Below are 18,773 nucleotides of genomic sequence, written 5' to 3'. Positions count from 1 at the left end.
ATACCTCTCTATCTAATACACAGACACTATGAGACATACCTCTCCATCTAATTCACACACACTATGATACATACCTCTCTAATACACAGACACTATGATACATACATCTCCATCTAATACACAGACACTATGATACATACCTCTCCATCTAATACACAGACACTATGATACATACCTCTCCATCTAATACACAGACACTATGATACATACCTCTCCATCTAATACACAGACACTATGATACATACCTCCATCTAATATACATACACTATGATATATACCTCTCTAATACACAGACACTATGATACATATCACTCCATCTAATACACAGACACTATGTTACATACCTCTCCATCTAATATACAGACACTATGATACATACCTCTCCATCTAATACACAGACACTATGATACATACCTCTCCATCTAATACACAGACACTATGATACATACCTCTCCATCTAATACACAGACACTATGATACATACCTCCATCTAATATACATACACTATGATATATACCTCTCTAATACACAGACACTATGATACATATCACTCCATCTAATACACAGACACTATGATACATACCTCTCCATCTAATATACAGACACTATGATACATACCTCTCCATCTAATACACAGACACTATACGACATACCTCATCTAATACAGACACTATGATACTTTCTTCTTAATAATCAGACACCAAGCTACCTCTCTAGTTCACTTGACAGACAAAACACAAACATCGCTAGCTCCTTGTAGAACAGATAACACAACATAAAGCTTTCCATTCCTCCCACTACACACAGTAAACTATGTATTATCTCCACATAACATAAGCAAAACCGCAATAACATCCTAGCAAGCATTGAGTTAATTAAAACGCCAGTGGCCTAATACTCTTATGGGTAAAGAGGGGAGTCTTTTATCCCCCCATCCCCCCCAAGTAATTTATATCAGTCAGAACTGCCTAAGCTGAAGCCCCATAAATCTTTATAAACTAACTTAAAGCAGACAATAAGCGGCTCCCCCTCCCTCATTTCTGTGCAGTGATTAATGGGGAGAGACCCCCCCATTCCCTGCCACAGACACACATTCCTCACTCCCTATACTAACAGCACTAGATGGTGCCTTTAAAGGGCTAGTTTCCTGTGTGCAAACACCAGCACATATGAAGGTTTCTTTTTTTCACTTCCCGCAAAAGGCTTCTCCCTTCCAAAAAGGTGATTCAGCCTTCTCTCATTTTCCCTTTCTTTGGAACATTATTTTGAATCTACTTTTTTTTAAATCAAAGAAAAGTCTGCAAATTGTCATTTTTGTCTATGTTATGTCTAGTACCTAAAAGAAGAAACACTGTATCAGATTAAACAGCTACAATATCTGTGCTCTATGGTAGTTTGCTTCAGTAGAACAGGTCCAAGTATTGGGTGCCCATAGAGCACACGCATGCTCCCTATGGCTCTTAAAGGGCCAGCACGCGCACACTAATTTACTCCAGCCTATTGCTGGCCACCTCTGGGTACATGGAGCACTATCCCCTATAGGAGGGTACCAGAGAAAAAAAATGACCCTTTGTCTGCTGTGTACTGACTTCTGCCTGATTCCTGACCCTCCACTGCCTGTCCTGACCTGTGTCTTATCTATATATTGACCTCTATTTGCCTGCCATTATCTCAGACCGTTTACCGTATTTCATGTACTCCACCAGCCCTGACCTCGGCCTGTCCCTGACTACAATTTTGGCTGATCCCTCAGTGCTCCACAACGGTGTCTTTTACCCCCATGGGTCCGCTATCAACAACACAGACTACTCCAGGAGGTAGTGGCCTGGTGGCTCCCACTGAAGCGAAGTCCAGATCCCTGTACAAGGATCAAACGGTGAATACCAGGGAACTGCCAGTAGAACACCCCTAGGATTAGAAAGTAAAATCTGATGGTTGCACCCAGAGTTCCGCACCCACTGGCATAACATCCAAGTTCTATGCCGTATTTTTTTTTTTTACATAGAAATGTCACAAATGTTGTCGCAAGTACATTTTTTAGCTTTTTCCTGTGGTCGTGCCACGGGCAGGGATTTCCCCAGTCCAACTCATTTAAAATCATTTGTACCAGAAAACTGGCGCACATTACACTATAAATCTACTTTAGCTACTGGATGTGTAGATCTCTGTTCTGGCACATGAATAGCAGAGGACGCAACAAATATATTAAGGCCTCTTTCACACGGATGCGTGAGGTGAATGCATTGCACCCGCACTGAATCCGGCCCATTCATTTCTATGGGACTGTGCACATGAGCGGTGATTTTCATGCATCAATTGTGCGTTGAGCATAGGCGTGCGCACGGGGTGTGCCGGGTGTGCCTGGGCACACTCTAATATGTTCGTCACCTCCATGCGCACTGCCCCCCAGCCTATTTCCCTGTCTGTTTTGCTGGCTGCCGCCGCCCGCCGCGCTGTCGATTCATTTACAATATCTAGCTGTGGGCGGCCGGCGGGGGGTGGCTTGTATTCAAATAGGGGGCGGAGTCCCGGACCCGGCGGAGGCAGAGAGGGAGTGCGTGCTGTGCGGCGCAGGCTGAGTTGACGTTGACGTCACGTCACGCTGCATCTGAATAGTAGTACCCTGCCTGCGCGCCTGGCCGTCTGCTAGCTGGTGAGGTGAGGGCTGGGCATATAAAAAAAGTAGTATGTACCCCCCCGTCCCACAGTGCTACGAATCCTCTGTTGTCGCCTGTATTATCCTGATACCCCTCAGTTATATAATATATCTGAGGGGTATCAGGGTAAATCATACAGGGGATAATATAACTAGGGGTATCAGGGTACATGAGGGGAAATATAACTGAGGAGGGCTAGGCTACTATCAGACATTATACAGGGGTAATATAACTTATCTTACCCCTCACCCCTGTATTATGTCCCTGATAGCGCTCCTCACTTGTATTACCCCTGTATAATGTACCCTGATAGATACCCCTTAGTTATATTACCCCCTGTATAATGTACCCTGATACCCCTCAGTTATATAATATAACTGAGGGGTGTCAGGTTAAATTATACAGGGCGGGGTAATATAACTAAGGGGTATCAGTGTACATTATTATACAGGGGGTAATATAACTAAGGGGTATCAGGGGACATTATTATACAGGGGTAATATAACTTAGGAGGGCTATCAGGGGACATTATACAGAGGAAATATAACTTATATTACCCCTGTATAATGTCCTTGATAGCCCTCCTCAGTTATATTACCCCTGTATAGTGTACCCTGATACCCCTTAGTTATATTACCCCCTGAATAATTTACCCTGATACCCCTCAGTTATATTACCCCTGTATAAAGTCCCCTGATAGCCCTCCTCAGTCATATGTCATCCACAGATCCCCCATAACAGTGTGTCATCCACAGGTCCCCCATAACAGTGTGTCATCCACAGGTCCCCCATAACAGTGTGTCATCCACAGGTCCCCCATAACAGTGTGTCATCCACAGGTCCCCCATAACAGTGTGTCATCCACAGATCCCCCATAACAGTGTGTCATCCACAGGTCCCCCATAACAGTGTGTCATCCACAGGTCCCCCATAACAGTGTGTCATCCACAGGTCCCCCATAACAGTGTGTCATCCACAGATCCCCCATAACAGTGTGTCATCCACAGGTCCCCCATAACAGTGTGTCATCCACAGGTCCCCCATAACAGTGTGTCATCCATAGGTCCCCCATAACAGTGTGTCATTCACAGATCCCCCATAAAAATGTGTCATTCACAGATCTCCCATAAAAATGTGTCATTCACAGATCCCCCATAAAAGTGTCATCCACAGATCCCCTAAAACAATGTGTCATCCACAGATCCCCCATAAGTGTGTCATACACAGATCCCCCATAACACTGTGTCATCCACATATCCCCCATAACAGGGCACCTGCGCACTATGGAGAGACTGAAAGGAGGGGAAGATCCGCGGAAGCAAGCAGAGGACGGCACAGCAGAAGACTGAATAGCTTCTTTTGTAAGTAAATTATTTTATTATAGTGCTGAAACTGCTTTAAACTCTAAAGAAAAGTTTTGGAGAGTGTTTCTCTCTTTCTCAGGTATGAAGCAATACCGAGGAAGAAAGGAAAACTCTTGAAAGCTTGTCTTTTAAGTATTAGGATAGTACAATAAAAAGGTACCCCTGCATACCGCAATACTCTCCTATTTTGTAATCTTATTTATATATACTTATTTAGTTTTTTTCAGTAGTATGATTATATGGTGGAATATTATGACTGTGGTATATTATGTGCCCTCCCCCCCCCCCCCTATATATTGTTCCTAGGTGCAGAGGCGGAGTCACGGCAATGCTAGGGTGAGGCCCAGCCTGTGTGTATATGTGTGTGTGTGTATATAATTATATATATACAGTGTGTGTATATATATATATATATATATATATATATACACACACACACATATATACATACATAAATACACAAATACACACGTGCGCGGGGCGTGTGTTTTTGTGCTTTAGGGTGCACACCCTAATGCAATAGGCTGCGCACGCCTATGGCGTTGAGTGAAAATTGCAGCCTGCTCTATATTCAGCGTTTTTCACGCAATGCAAGCCCCATAGAAGTGAATGGGGCTGCGTGAAAATCACAAGCATCCGCAAGCAAGTGTGGATGCGGTGCGATTTTCACGCATGGTTGCTAGGTGACGATCGGGATGGAGACCCAATCATTATTATTTTCCCTTATAACATGGTTATAAGGGAAAATAATAGCATTCTAAATACAGAATGCTAAGTAAATTAGGGATGGAGGGGTTAAAAAAAATATATAATTAAACTCACCTTATCCACTTGTTCGCGCAGCTCGGCTTCTTTTCTTTCTTCTTCTTTGATGACCGGGCAGGAAAAGGACCTTTGATGACCAGTGATGGACCATGTGATGGATCATGTGATGAACGCAGTGACGTCATAAAATGTCCTTTTGCCAGGTCCTGAAGAAAGAAGAGGAGATCGGCTACGCGGATGGGTCGAGTTAAATTTGTTTATTATTTTTAACCCCTCAATGGACATTTTACTAAGCATTCTGTATTGAGAATGCTATTATTTTCCCTTATAAACATGTTATAAGGGAAAATAGTTAAATCTGTGAAGAAGTTCGGGTTCGGGTCTGGGTACCAAACATGGAGATATTTCTCGCGCGCGTGCAAAACGCATTACAACGCTTTGCACTCACGTTCCTATCCGGCCCTCATACACGACGCCTGTGTGAAAGAGGCCTAAGAGGAATGGGATTGGTTTTTACTAATTTACTAGTTTTTAGTAAATGATCCCCAATGTGTGCAAAAAATGGCACAAAAACCTCCACAAAAAAAGGCAAAAACTGTGGGTAGAAAGAAAAATGCTTGCGCTTCTTCTGGTGTTTTGGTAATGGCTTTTTACAGCAGCCATGACAGATATGAGAGACCAACTGACCTATAGTGGATCGACTCCGTTTCAGAATTTTATGCAATGAAACAGAACATAACTAATACATTTACAATTATCTCTAATAGCAAAAGTGGGCTAAGGCCAAAGACATTTAAGCCTCATTCACACATCAGTGTTCGGTCAGTGTTTTCCATCAGTGATTGTGAGCCAAAATCAGGATTGGAGCCTCCACAGATATAAAGTATAAGGGAAAGATCTGCATCTGTTCTGTGTTTAGAGCTGCACCTGGTTTTGGCTCAGAATCACTGATGGAAATCACTGACCGAACACTGACTGTGTGAATCCGGCCCATTCATTTCTATGGGACTGTGCACATGAGCGGTGATTTTCATGCATCAATTGTGCGTTGAGCATAGGCGTGCGCACGGGGTGTGCCGGGTGTGCCTGGGCACACTCTAATATGTTCGTCACCTCCATGCGCACTGCCCCCCAGCCTATTTCCCTGTCTGTTTTGCTGGCTGCCGCCGCCCGCCGCGCTGTCGATTCATTTACAATATCTAGCTGTGGGCGGCCGGCGGGGGGTGGCTTGTATTCAAATAGGGGGCGGAGTCCCGGACCCGGCGGAGGCAGAGAGGGAGTGCGTGCTGTGCGGCGCAGGCTGAGTTGACGTTGACGTCACGTCACGCTGCATCTGAATAGTAGTACCCTGCCTGCGCGCCTGGCCGTCTGCTAGCTGGTGAGGTGAGGGCTGGGCATATAAAAAAAGTAGTATGTACCCCCCCGTCCCACAGTGCTACGAATCCTCTGTTGTCGCCTGTATTATCCTGATACCCCTCAGTTATATAATATATCTGAGGGGTATCAGGGTAAATCATACAGGGGATAATATAACTAGGGGTATCAGGGTACATGAGGGGAAATATAACTGAGGAGGGCTAGGCTACTATCAGACATTATACAGGGGTAATATAACTTATCTTACCCCTCACCCCTGTATTATGTCCCTGATAGCGCTCCTCACTTGTATTACCCCTGTATAATGTACCCTGATAGATACCCCTTAGTTATATTACCCCCTGTATAATGTACCCTGATACCCCTCAGTTATATAATATAACTGAGGGGTGTCAGGTTAAATTATACAGGGCGGGGTAATATAACTAAGGGGTATCAGTGTACATTATTATACAGGGGGTAATATAACTAAGGGGTATCAGGGGACATTATTATACAGGGGTAATATAACTTAGGAGGGCTATCAGGGGACATTATACAGAGGAAATATAACTTATATTACCCCTGTATAATGTCCTTGATAGCCCTCCTCAGTTATATTACCCCTGTATAGTGTACCCTGATACCCCTTAGTTATATTACCCCCTGAATAATTTACCCTGATACCCCTCAGTTATATTACCCCTGTATAAAGTCCCCTGATAGCCCTCCTCAGTCATATGTCATCCACAGATCCCCCATAACAGTGTGTCATCCACAGGTCCCCCATAACAGTGTGTCATCCACAGGTCCCCCATAACAGTGTGTCATCCACAGGTCCCCCATAACAGTGTGTCATCCACAGGTCCCCCATAACAGTGTGTCATCCACAGATCCCCCATAACAGTGTGTCATCCACAGGTCCCCCATAACAGTGTGTCATCCACAGGTCCCCCATAACAGTGTGTCATCCATAGGTCCCCCATAACAGTGTGTCATTCACAGATCCCCCATAAAAATGTGTCATTCACAGATCTCCCATAAAAATGTGTCATTCACAGATCCCCCATAAAAGTGTCATCCACAGATCCCCTAAAACAATGTGTCATCCACAGATCCCCCATAAGTGTGTCATACACAGATCCCCCATAACACTGTGTCATCCACATATCCCCCATAACAGGGCACCTGCGCACTATGGAGAGACTGAAAGGAGGGGAAGATCCGCGGAAGCAAGCAGAGGACGGCACAGCAGAAGACTGAATAGCTTCTTTTGTAAGTAAATTATTTTATTATAGTGCTGAAACTGCTTTAAACTCTAAAGAAAAGTTTTGGAGAGTGTTTCTCTCTTTCTCAGGTATGAAGCAATACCGAGGAAGAAAGGAAAACTCTTGAAAGCTTGTCTTTTAAGTATTAGGATAGTACAATAAAAAGGTACCCCTGCATACCGAAATACTCTCCTATTTTGTAATCTTATTTATATATACTTATTTAGTTTTTTTCAGTAGTATGATTATATGGTGGAATATTATGACTGTGGTATATTATGTGCCCTCCCCCCCCCCCCCTATATATTGTTCCTAGGTGCAGAGGCGGAGTCACGGCAATGCTAGGGTGAGGCCCAGCCTGTGTGTATATGTGTGTGTGTGTATATAATTATATATATACAGTGTGTGTATATATATATATATATATATACACACACACACATATATACATACATACATAAATACACAAATACACACGTGCGCGGGGCGTGTGTTTTTGTGCTTTAGGGTGCACACCCTAATGCAATAGGCTGCGCACGCCTATGGCGTTGAGTGAAAATTGCAGCCTGCTCTATATTCAGCGTTTTTCACGCAATGCAAGCCCCATAGAAGTGAATGGGGCTGCGTGAAAATCACAAGCATCCGCAAGCAAGTGTGGATGCGGTGCGATTTTCACGCATGGTTGCTAGGTGACGATCGGGATGGAGACCCAATCATTATTATTTTCCCTTATAACATGGTTATAAGGGAAAATAATAGCATTCTAAATACAGAATGCTAAGTAAATTAGGGATGGAGGGGTTAAAAAAAATATATAATTAAACTCACCTTATCCACTTGTTCGCGCAGCTCGGCTTCTTTTCTTTCTTCTTCTTTGATGACCGGGCAGGAAAAGGACCTTTGATGACCAGTGATGGACCATGTGATGGATCATGTGATGAACGCAGTGACGTCATAAAATGTCCTTTTGCCAGGTCCTGAAGAAAGAAGAGGAGATCGGCTACGCGGATGGGTCGAGTTAAATTTGTTTATTATTTTTAACCCCTCAATGGACATTTTACTAAGCATTCTGTATTGAGAATGCTATTATTTTCCCTTATAAACATGTTATAAGGGAAAATAGTTAAATCTGTGAAGAAGTTCGGGTTCGGGTCTGGGTACCAAACATGGAGATATTTCTCGCGCGCGTGCAAAACGCATTACAACGCTTTGCACTCACGTTCCTATCCGGCCCTCATACACGACGCCTGTGTGAAAGAGGCCTAAGAGGAATGGGATTGGTTTTTACTAATTTACTAGTTTTTAGTAAATGATCCCCAATGTGTGCAAAAAATGGCACAAAAACCTCCACAAAAAAAGGCAAAAACTGTGGGTAGAAAGAAAAATGCTTGCGCTTCTTCTGGTGTTTTGGTAATGGCTTTTTACAGCAGCCATGACAGATATGAGAGACCAACTGACCTATAGTGGATCGACTCCGTTTCAGAATTTTATGCAATGAAACAGAACATAACTAATACATTTACAATTATCTCTAATAGCAAAAGTGGGCTAAGGCCAAAGACAACTCTTAAGCCTCATTCACACATCAGTGTTCGGTCAGTGTTTTCCATCAGTGATTGTGAGCCAAAATCAGGATTGGAGCCTCCACAGATATAAAGTATAAGGGAAAGATCTGCATCTGTTCTGTGTTTAGAGCCGCACCTGGTTTTGGCTCAGAATCACTGATGGAAATCACTGACCGAACACTGACTGTGTGAACAAAGCCTTAGGCCTCTTTCACACGGGCGTTGCGGGAAAATGTGCGGGTGCTTTGCGGGAACACTCGCGATTTTTCCGCGTGAGTGCAAAACATTGTAATGCGTTTTGCACTCGCGTGAGAAAAATCGCGCATGTTTGGTACCCAAACCCGAACTTCTTTACAGAACTTTGGGCTTGGGATTGGTGTTCTGTAGATTGTATTATTTTCCCTTATAACATGGTTATAAGGGAAAATAATAGCATTCTGAATACAGAATCCATAGTAAAATAGCGCTGGAGGGGTTAAAAAATAAATAAATAAATTTAACTCACCTTAATCCACTTGATCACGCAGCCGGCATCTCCTTCTGTCTTCATCTTAGCTGTGTGCAGTAACAGGACCTGTGGTGACGTCACTCCGGTCATCACATGATCCATCACATGATCTTTTACCATAGTGATGGATCATGTGATAGCCCATGTGATGACCGGAGTGATGTGACCACAGGTCCTGTTCCTGCACACAGCACAGAAGACAGACAGAAGAGATGCGGGGCTGCGCGATCAAGTGGATTAAGGTGAGTTAAATTTTTTTACAAATTTTTTTAACCCCTCCAGCGCTATTTTACTATGCATTCTGTATTCAGAATGCTATTATTTTCCCTTATAACCATGTTATAAGGGAAAATAATAATGATCGGGTCTCCATCCCGATCGTCTCCTAGCAACCGTGCGGGAAAATCGCACCGCATGCTCACTTGCTTGCGGATGCTTGTGATTTTCACACAACCCCATTCATTTCTATGGGGCCTGCGTTACGTGAAAAACGCAGACTATAGAGCATGCTGCGATTTTCACGCAGCGCACAAGTGATGCGTGAAAATCACCGCTCATGTGAACAGCCCCATAGAAATAAATGGGTCGGGATTCAGTGCGGGTGCAATGCGTTCAACTCACACATCGCATCCGGGTGGAATACTCGCCCGTGTGAAAGGGGCCTTACAGAGATTTCAGTAGAGAACGGGAAGAAAATTATTAAGCAAAGTGCCCAAAAATTATATTGCAGCAACAAACAAAATATCAATTAGGTATGCCATCAATATCAGAGCATGTATAACTATTATCACCCCGTCAATGTACTGGACATTGCAGTACAGGCTCATTCAGGCACACAGCTAAGTAATGGTTGGCACTGTTTTGGTGACTCTGGTTGGCACTATTGCCTTGAATCAAACAGTTCAAGCATCTAAATCAGACCAGTACAACCTCTGCCTATTCTCCATACATGACACATACACAGATTTCTGTACAGGTAGATTAAACATGTTATATACACGGTTGCAGACCGATAAATGTATGCACAGTTTTCAGTGCGGCAGACCATGTGACAGCCCACCATTTCCTTCTCCGTGGGCCCTGAGGTGGGTTTCTGCACAACGCTCTGTTTTCACAGCTGCAGAAAAGTGGGAGCTTTTTATTATTTTGATTTCTGGGAGTTGATTTGGCTTATTCTGCAGATCCTACTCACGTAGAACACCCTTTCACCTCCTCCCTGCGTCCCCCAAATAGAGCTGCCTGCACAATGTGTAACATGAGGCGGCACGGTGCACACAGAGGGGGACACAAAGGCAGCTGGGGCGATCAGGTGTATAACTGGTGTTTAACCACTGCAGTCCCACACAGTTAAGGCAATGTGGTTCGCTGGCTATGACACTACATAACTCAGCATGCCCTGTCTCAGACTGCCATGGGTGTGAAGACCAATGTTCTAAAATCTTCCTATCTGTCTGTCTTACATATATCTCCTCCACCCTCTCCACTACAGCCTGTTTCTCAGACTTCCCAGGCAGACTCACCAGTGGAAGAAGTTTGGGTTTTTCACTAGATAATGTCACTTCCCTATATTTTCTTCTTCCTGCATGAACCGCGCTGCCATTTGAGATGAATTGAGAGAAAAGGTCAATTTGTAGCATGCCAACGGACGTCACAAAATGCCAGGCGCCTGCACTACCCACGCACATCTCACAGCCTATCCCTGTGCCAGCAGCTTGCATGGTCCTCTACCTTACCCTGATAATACAGAGGGCATTTGACACCACCTATTCATGCCTTGATGGATCAGAAGTAAAAGTGAGCATGGAGAAATCAGAAGGCGGGGGACAGCAGAAGATAAAATCAGATAAAGAATGGAAAGCGAAGCTGATGAAGGAAGCAAAGTCACAATCACAGGCTTCATAAGAACATTTAATAGACTGAAGACCAAACTTAAGAGTAAAGGCTGAGGGAAGAAGGATGTATCAGGGGAAAATAAGAAAAGGGAATAGAAAGATGAAAGGAGAGATTAGTACACCCCCCACCCCCTCCGAACTGTGCTGTCCTCATATGCTCTCCCTATCGCAATGACTTCAGTGGGTGGGGATACGGCACAACATAGAGAAGGGGGTTTTCCCAAGCACCCGTGGGTGGCACGCGATGGGTGCTGCATGAGACTATAACCCACCACTGGTAAATAAGGATGTTTCGGCGACGCTGCTAGTTTCCTGTTCTATGTGAACCACAAAAAGCAGAATCTGAAAGTGGGGAACCTGCGGTGTTAAAGGGAAATGGTGTTCTTGTAAAAAGCTAGTATTCAGGTACAATCTGCACACAGGAGACAAGGCAATCACATCTGGTCATGTTAAAGGGATTCTGTCATGAGATTTTACCCCTATAACCTAAACATATGCCCATGTCCGTACTAATAACATGAATCCTAAGCTGGCCTTATTAAACCTGCTTGTGGCTCTATTAGCCCAAAAAACAGTTTTTTATAATCTGTCAATCACCTACCTAAGGTGCCCAAGGGGAGAACCGTTAATACAGGGTGCCCGGCCGCACCCATCGCCGTCGGGTGCCCAGCACCGCCTTCGCTGTCTTAATCGCAGCCCCCCTGTCTACAGTGCCGCCTTCCTCACCTCAGCACCGCCTCCGCAATCCTCCCGTCCCTCTGCTAGATCCCGCGCGTGCGCACTAGGCTCAGCCTGATGCGCCCGTGCGGACTCCTGGCAGCGGCTTCGTTGAGCGAAGTGCGCATGCGCATCAGGCCGGTGCATGTGCACTTCGCTCAACGAAGTCGCTGCCAGGAGTCCGCATGGGTGCATCAGGCTGAGCCTAGTGCGCACACGTGGGATCTGGCAGAGGGACGGGAGGATTGCGGAGGCGGCGCTGAGGTGAGGAAGGCGGCACTGTAGACAGGAGGGCGGTGATTAAGACTGGGAAGGCTGGGCACCAGACGGCGATGGGTGCGGCTGGGCACCCTGTATTAACAGATGTCCCCTTGGGCACCTTAGGTAGGTGATTGACAGGTTATAAAAACCTGTTTTTTGGGCTAATAGAGCCACAAGCAGGTTTAATAAGGCCAGCTTAGGATTCATGTTATTAGTACGGACATGGGCATATGTTTAGGTTATAGGGGTAAAATCTCATGACAGAATCCCTTTAAAGAGACCTGACATGTTTTAAATACTTTAAATACTTATACTGGAGGACGTTCTTCTGTTATTCCTCCTGAGAATAAACTGACTGGGGGTCACCATTCCCCATACTCTGTCACTGATTGGACTGTGTCAGAGTATATAAAACACACTCTGAGACAAAGCAGATGTAACACCAGGTTAGTGATTTATTGATACATTTTCAAGGGTAATAACAGATAGATGAAAGAAACGACTCACCAATTTAAAAAAGAGCTTAAGAATTGTTATTGTGTGGCAAATACACAGGACCAGGACAGGGCCTCTTTAAAAGTGTGTTAACATGTGCTGGATTTGGATAAAACAACATTTTTTGGGGGGTGTGCACCATTGTTTCCAAAACCCCATGGATATCAGATACCCCCTGGTCTCCTAATGTGTGAGAGGTTTTGGTGGTGAAGAGCTGACATCCACTTTCAAATATTTCATCAGTTATGTTTGATTTTACTGCTCGGCTGTATGATCTGGCAGTGACTGACGCCCTGATGCACAGAGAAATGTCCAGGGTCCTCATTTCCTTAGAATTCACAAGACACAAGCAACAAAGCAGCTGCCTTAAATAGGACCTGTCACCTCTCCTGACATGTCGGCGTTAGTACCTACGTACATTTCCCATGTAGTAGTAATTATGGAGCATCTCTTTTTATGATTCTATATTTTGCAGTCCCTTTATTATTCCTGCTAGAAGTTCTGAATGAATTACTGGCAGTCTGCAAAGAAGGTCCAGATGGGTGTCACCAGTTGAGGGGATGTCCCTGCACAGTCTGACACTGGCAGCACTGATTGGATAATGTCAGACTGTGCAGGGACCCCACCCCACCCCCTATTGGTAACACCCAGCTGGACCTTCACTGAAAACTGCTAGTTATTCATTCATAACTTCTAGCAGGGATAATAAAGGAATAGAGTGATAAGAATAGATGCACCAGAATTTTTCTTATATGAGGGATGCAAGTAATTGTTAAAACAAACATGTTAGGAGGTCCTTTTTAAACGCTCAGCATTTGACAGGATATGAACACATTGGTTTTCCTTGCTACCACTAGAGGGCACACTTGCCCAGGAGCTGAAGACATGGTTGTCATCTCTCTCTAACATATTTCTTTCTACATTTCAACAAAATTCCTTTGCCTTTCCTTCCTGTCTACACATATAATATATCTCCTCCTCCTTAGTATGTGTGACTCCACAGCTGTCAGACCAAATTACTTTCAGCCTGGCGTAGGAATGGTTGACATGAATGTGTATTTTGGACTGTAAGTGTTGGGAGGAGTGTGAATAACGTGCCACACACAGAGAAAATATGTGCATATGTATAACTGGCTACAAATAAGTGTGTGGTTGTCACTGGAGCATTGTCAGGGTTATTACAGCATAGTGAATAGACATTAATATCTTATCCAAAATGCTCAGAATCTGCTTGCTCCCCCCTCCTTAATCATTCCCTGTATCTATGCAAGCAAATGTCAATTAGGGCAACTATGCTTATCCACACATCGCTCTCAATGCACAGACACTACCATTCTTAAAATACCAAAATGCAGACTTAAAGGCCAATTTCACCCAGAGGGAAGTTACAGCTGTATGGTCATGAATTAGCAGCATGTTGGACGTCTCCTAAGCAGCAGATTCTAAGGTCTATACTGTATACACATGGCAGGTTTTACGGGTGCAATATAACTGTATTCCGCATGTGAATACACCCGAATCCGATGGAAACACCATCCTGGAACCATGTATAACAATAGGGCCTCATGAACACGGGCGTTGCAAACAGCTGGTTTACAATATACAGTCCCCGGCCGTTTGTGCAGCGCATCACAAACCCATTCAAGTTGAATGGGTCTGGATCGGTCTGCGGCGGCCACACGGGTGGTGCCCGTGCATTGGGGACCACAAATTGCAGCCCCCGATGCACGAAACGGACGTGTGCATGAGGCCTAACTAATTTTCAGAATATTACCTTTACTAATACTTCTCACTTGACAAGGAGACACACTATCAGTTTGTAGCACTCTAAAAGGTCTTTTCCAGGATTACTATGGTCTTTAACAGATATGTTCTTGTAGTTACTTACCTCATGTATTTCTTTCCCTGTGCTTTTTTTTCTTTCAATTTTGGACTCTCCTGACTCACTTTTACCATGTAAACTAATCCTTCTGTTTCCATCCTGTATATAGTACTTCCTGTTGCTGTATCCAACCAAACCCATGATGCACTTCTCCTTCCTCTGTCACAGCTCCAGCACTGCCCCTAACAATGCCTAGCTAGTTTGAGGAATATGGATTATTATTTTATGTCAGCCATGTTCCGACACCAGCCATCAGCTGTCAGATAGCAGAGGTAGTAAACTCTACAGGGGAACCCTGCTTCAAAGCCCAGCCAACTGGCAGAGAACTTCTTGCAGGCCACCTTTGTTTACAATTTGTCATCTCCATTCAGCCAGCCAGCAACCCAGATAATGGAACAGGAAAAACCTCTCTGCAGTAGGTCTAGGCCATTCCCCAGTTCAATTAACATTATCAGACATCATGGAAACGGCGATTCATAAGGAATTATGAATCGCCCGTCCATCAGATACATATTTGTTTCCCTCTGACCACGATGAACAAGCCTGTGGTTATAGTTTGGTGGTGGGATGCCAGGGAGGGGAGATATACATATCTCCCCACAGAAACCAAATAACGGTACCATGCTTGGATTCTACTGGTAGCCAGAACCCAGGTGGATCCATTGGTCCCAGAACCACCTCCCTGCAACATTCTGGTCTGGAGCCAGGAGCCCTAATCAGTTTTGTGGCTCATGTGCTGCCAGTGGACCCCTCCCAGAGGTTGGGAGGAGAGGGGCAGGCTACCGGTTAAAAGGCTTGTGCCAGCAAGCGGGCGTGTCTTTCCACTGAAGGGGGGGTCACATCGTGCCATGTGTTTAGAGGGACCTGCAACCAGCTGACATCACTGCTTCCCATGTGACCACAGCTAAGAACTCATCACAACCCACAGGACTCATTTACCTGGTAAACTGACTTATTGTTCTGCTTAACCCTGTTGTATCCTATATTCTGTATTTGTAACCTCAGACCACTGTATATATTTTCTGTGTGTATAGTGTTATTTCTAGTGAGCCCTTAAGGCGATTACATACATAATTTAATCTTGTGCTATCTTTTATCTTGATCACGAATCCCCACATCCGTGTTTTGGCCTAGTAATATGCTACCGCGGGTTGGTTTCTTACCCTATATAATTCAGTTAGCGGACAGGGCTTATATCAAACAAGAAACTGGTGGCAGTATACCCGGGCTGAGAACGCGCTGTTTCACTGGGGCAGAGGAAAAATTCTCTCAGCTTGTTGCTTCTCTGTGCCCATGTGGACAGGAGGTGTCTGTGTAAACTGTATCAAGTTGACCTTACCTGCTCCTCCAGGAAGGTGTAACGTCACGCCTTGGTAACCAATGACCATACCGTATCTCGCTGGCTCTACGTCAGTCGGAGTACGGTATTCGTCACAGCTAGTTTATAACTCCTAGTAAAATAAATACATTACAAAATGTCAGCTGCCTTCATAAATTATTATTTTAAATCAGAAAAAATCCAGCATTATCAGCAACATACATCGTGCTGCTTATGTGGTCACCAGAGACGCTGTCAGAATGCACATCAGCACACTGCAACAGCCGCCCAGCTCTGCACAGTCAGGAACAGGTGCAGTATCACCTGGGGTCTAGCTGTCGAGGCAGATGCATAAAACCCAAAGCCACACTTGGACAGCACTGCAACACTGTCTGAGTTATTCCTCAGTTGGACCACCTTGTCTCATACCACATCTCCTCCTGAAATTTGCAGTCAACAAGAGATGCAGCCTCAGACAAGGTGGTCAGGTCTACGAGGCAGACATCCAGTGCATGAAGCCACTACTGGCAATCATTGCAAAAGTGTCTCTTGGCATAATCTGGTTTTATAGCAACTAGACCTCCTTGACTAGTGCTCAATCTCCCATGACAATCACAAATTTCAGTGGGAATTGCAGCGACCCTTAGAACACCATTTAAAGACCAATCTAAAAACAGGTTTGCAGTCTGTTTCCAAAGGCAACCGGTATGCAAAGAGGTACCAAGGGGCAGGCACCCAAAACAACTAAATTCAGATGGATATTTGGCCTGGCTATTTTTCCTTGTCATGTCTCAAGGTCGTAGAGAGCAACTTCCACAAGGAGGCACTAGTGAGATGGTTCTTTTTCATTGGGAGATACCCCTTTGCATATGGTTTTCCCATGGAGCACTGCCAATAAGTCTCCATTCCAAGGAGCACTTCCAGTAAGTCTCCATACAGGGCTGGTCTCTTTAAGGTAAGCCAGTACACTTCCTAAGCAAAGGCAACCAGAAACACTGAAAATACAGCTCTGGAGTATAATCTAGATAAGTAGTTAGGCACACAATCTTTTACCCCTCAGATTCAGATATGACAGTCAAGATTTACCCTTCCAGCCGCTGCTGAACCAGTATTTTCTTACCAGTCGTGTATCCCTTGTCCTTTTAACTCATAATTTGGATCTTAACATTTTTTGTACTATCGAACTGTATTTTGCTCTATTTTTCACACTTTCCAAACTGTCATGACTGTCGTCAGGTGCCAGACAATAGCAAAATACTAGCCGTACTGTATGTTGTTATCTGACAGACCAATGGCAGCAGCTTGTTCCCACAATCAGTCTACTAGCAAGTCTATCCTGAAATCACCAGGAGGAGGATGAGTATCTGTGTTTCTCTATGTGTGTGACCTATTTTAGGTTGGAGATGTAGACTCTTATAAAACAAGTGTACCCGCCTAGAAAGGGGGTCCTGTAAGGGGGTTGAGGAGCTGCAGGTATGTTTAACCCATCAGTGGTTTTTCTTTTTGCATTTCTTTAGAATCAAAAGAACTGCCATTAAGATTACACTTACGTCTATGTGATTGTAGAACGTAATGTTATAGGTGAATTATAGCTTAGAGAACACCATGTATACAATGGCTGAACGCACATAACTAGGTTTTACAACCTACAACAACCCTGCTCCCACAACAGTCCCATATGAGCAGCTTCTACCCTCACCTACTGTGTCCTTCCCCCTTTCTTTGTACATGGTAAGCCCTCGTGGGCAGGGTCTTCTCCTCTTAGTTCATGCCTATTGTACTTCTTTTGTTTGATGTATATTATACCCCTTTTTAGAATTACAGTAACCCTTTCCTGAAGCAGCGCTTTTTAGTTTTTGCATTTTAATTTTTCACTACCTGCATTCCCAGAGCCATAGCTTTTTTACCTTTCCATTCACATGGCCGTATTAGGGCGGAACATGTTGTACATTCTAATGGCACCATTTAATATTGCATAGGATATAGTGGGGAGCTGGAAAAAAATTCCAAGAGAGGTGGAATTGGAAAAAAAATGCAATTCAGCCAAAGTTTTATGGGTTTTGTTTTTACTGCATTCCATGTGTCGCAATCTCCAATCAGGGAAATCTGTAGTTTTCAGTGATACCTCTTTAGGGTTTGTATGACTTTTTGATCACTTTTTAATAAAAAAAATGTTTTTAAGTTAAATGGGACGAAAAAACTGCCAATCGGCCAATTTTATTATTTTCCAGTACAGTATTCACCATAATTGATAAATACATTTATATTTTAATAGTACGGGCATTTTGGGACACAGTGTTTATTTTTACTATGGGGAAAGGGGTGATTTGAGTTTAAATATATATATATATATATATATATATATAATGCAAAAAAGAGAAGCACTCCAATGCAGGATAAAATAAAATCCAAGAAAATGTATTCACCCATGGTGTGGCGACGTTTCGGCTCTACAATTGAGCCTTTTTCTTGGATTTTATTTTATCCTGCGTTGGAGTGCTGCTCTTTTTTGCATATTATATTTGGATAAGCTTTAGCCCTTAGAGCGTGCACCCGGTCATCTCATACCTACATCGGTGCTGCCTCCCATTTAGTCTTAATATATATATATATATATAATTTTTATTTTATTTTTTTAACTTTTTTAAATCCTTCCTAAGGGTCTTGAACATGCAATCTTTAGACTGCATTTCTCATATCCTACTGTGATTTTACACAGAAAATT

The sequence above is a fragment of the Bufo gargarizans genome, chromosome 6, assembly GCF_014858855.1.
Source record: "Bufo gargarizans isolate SCDJY-AF-19 chromosome 6, ASM1485885v1, whole genome shotgun sequence".
NCBI classification, from domain to species: domain Eukaryota; kingdom Metazoa; phylum Chordata; class Amphibia; order Anura; family Bufonidae; genus Bufo; species Bufo gargarizans.
This window is presented reverse-complemented; position numbering follows the sequence as displayed.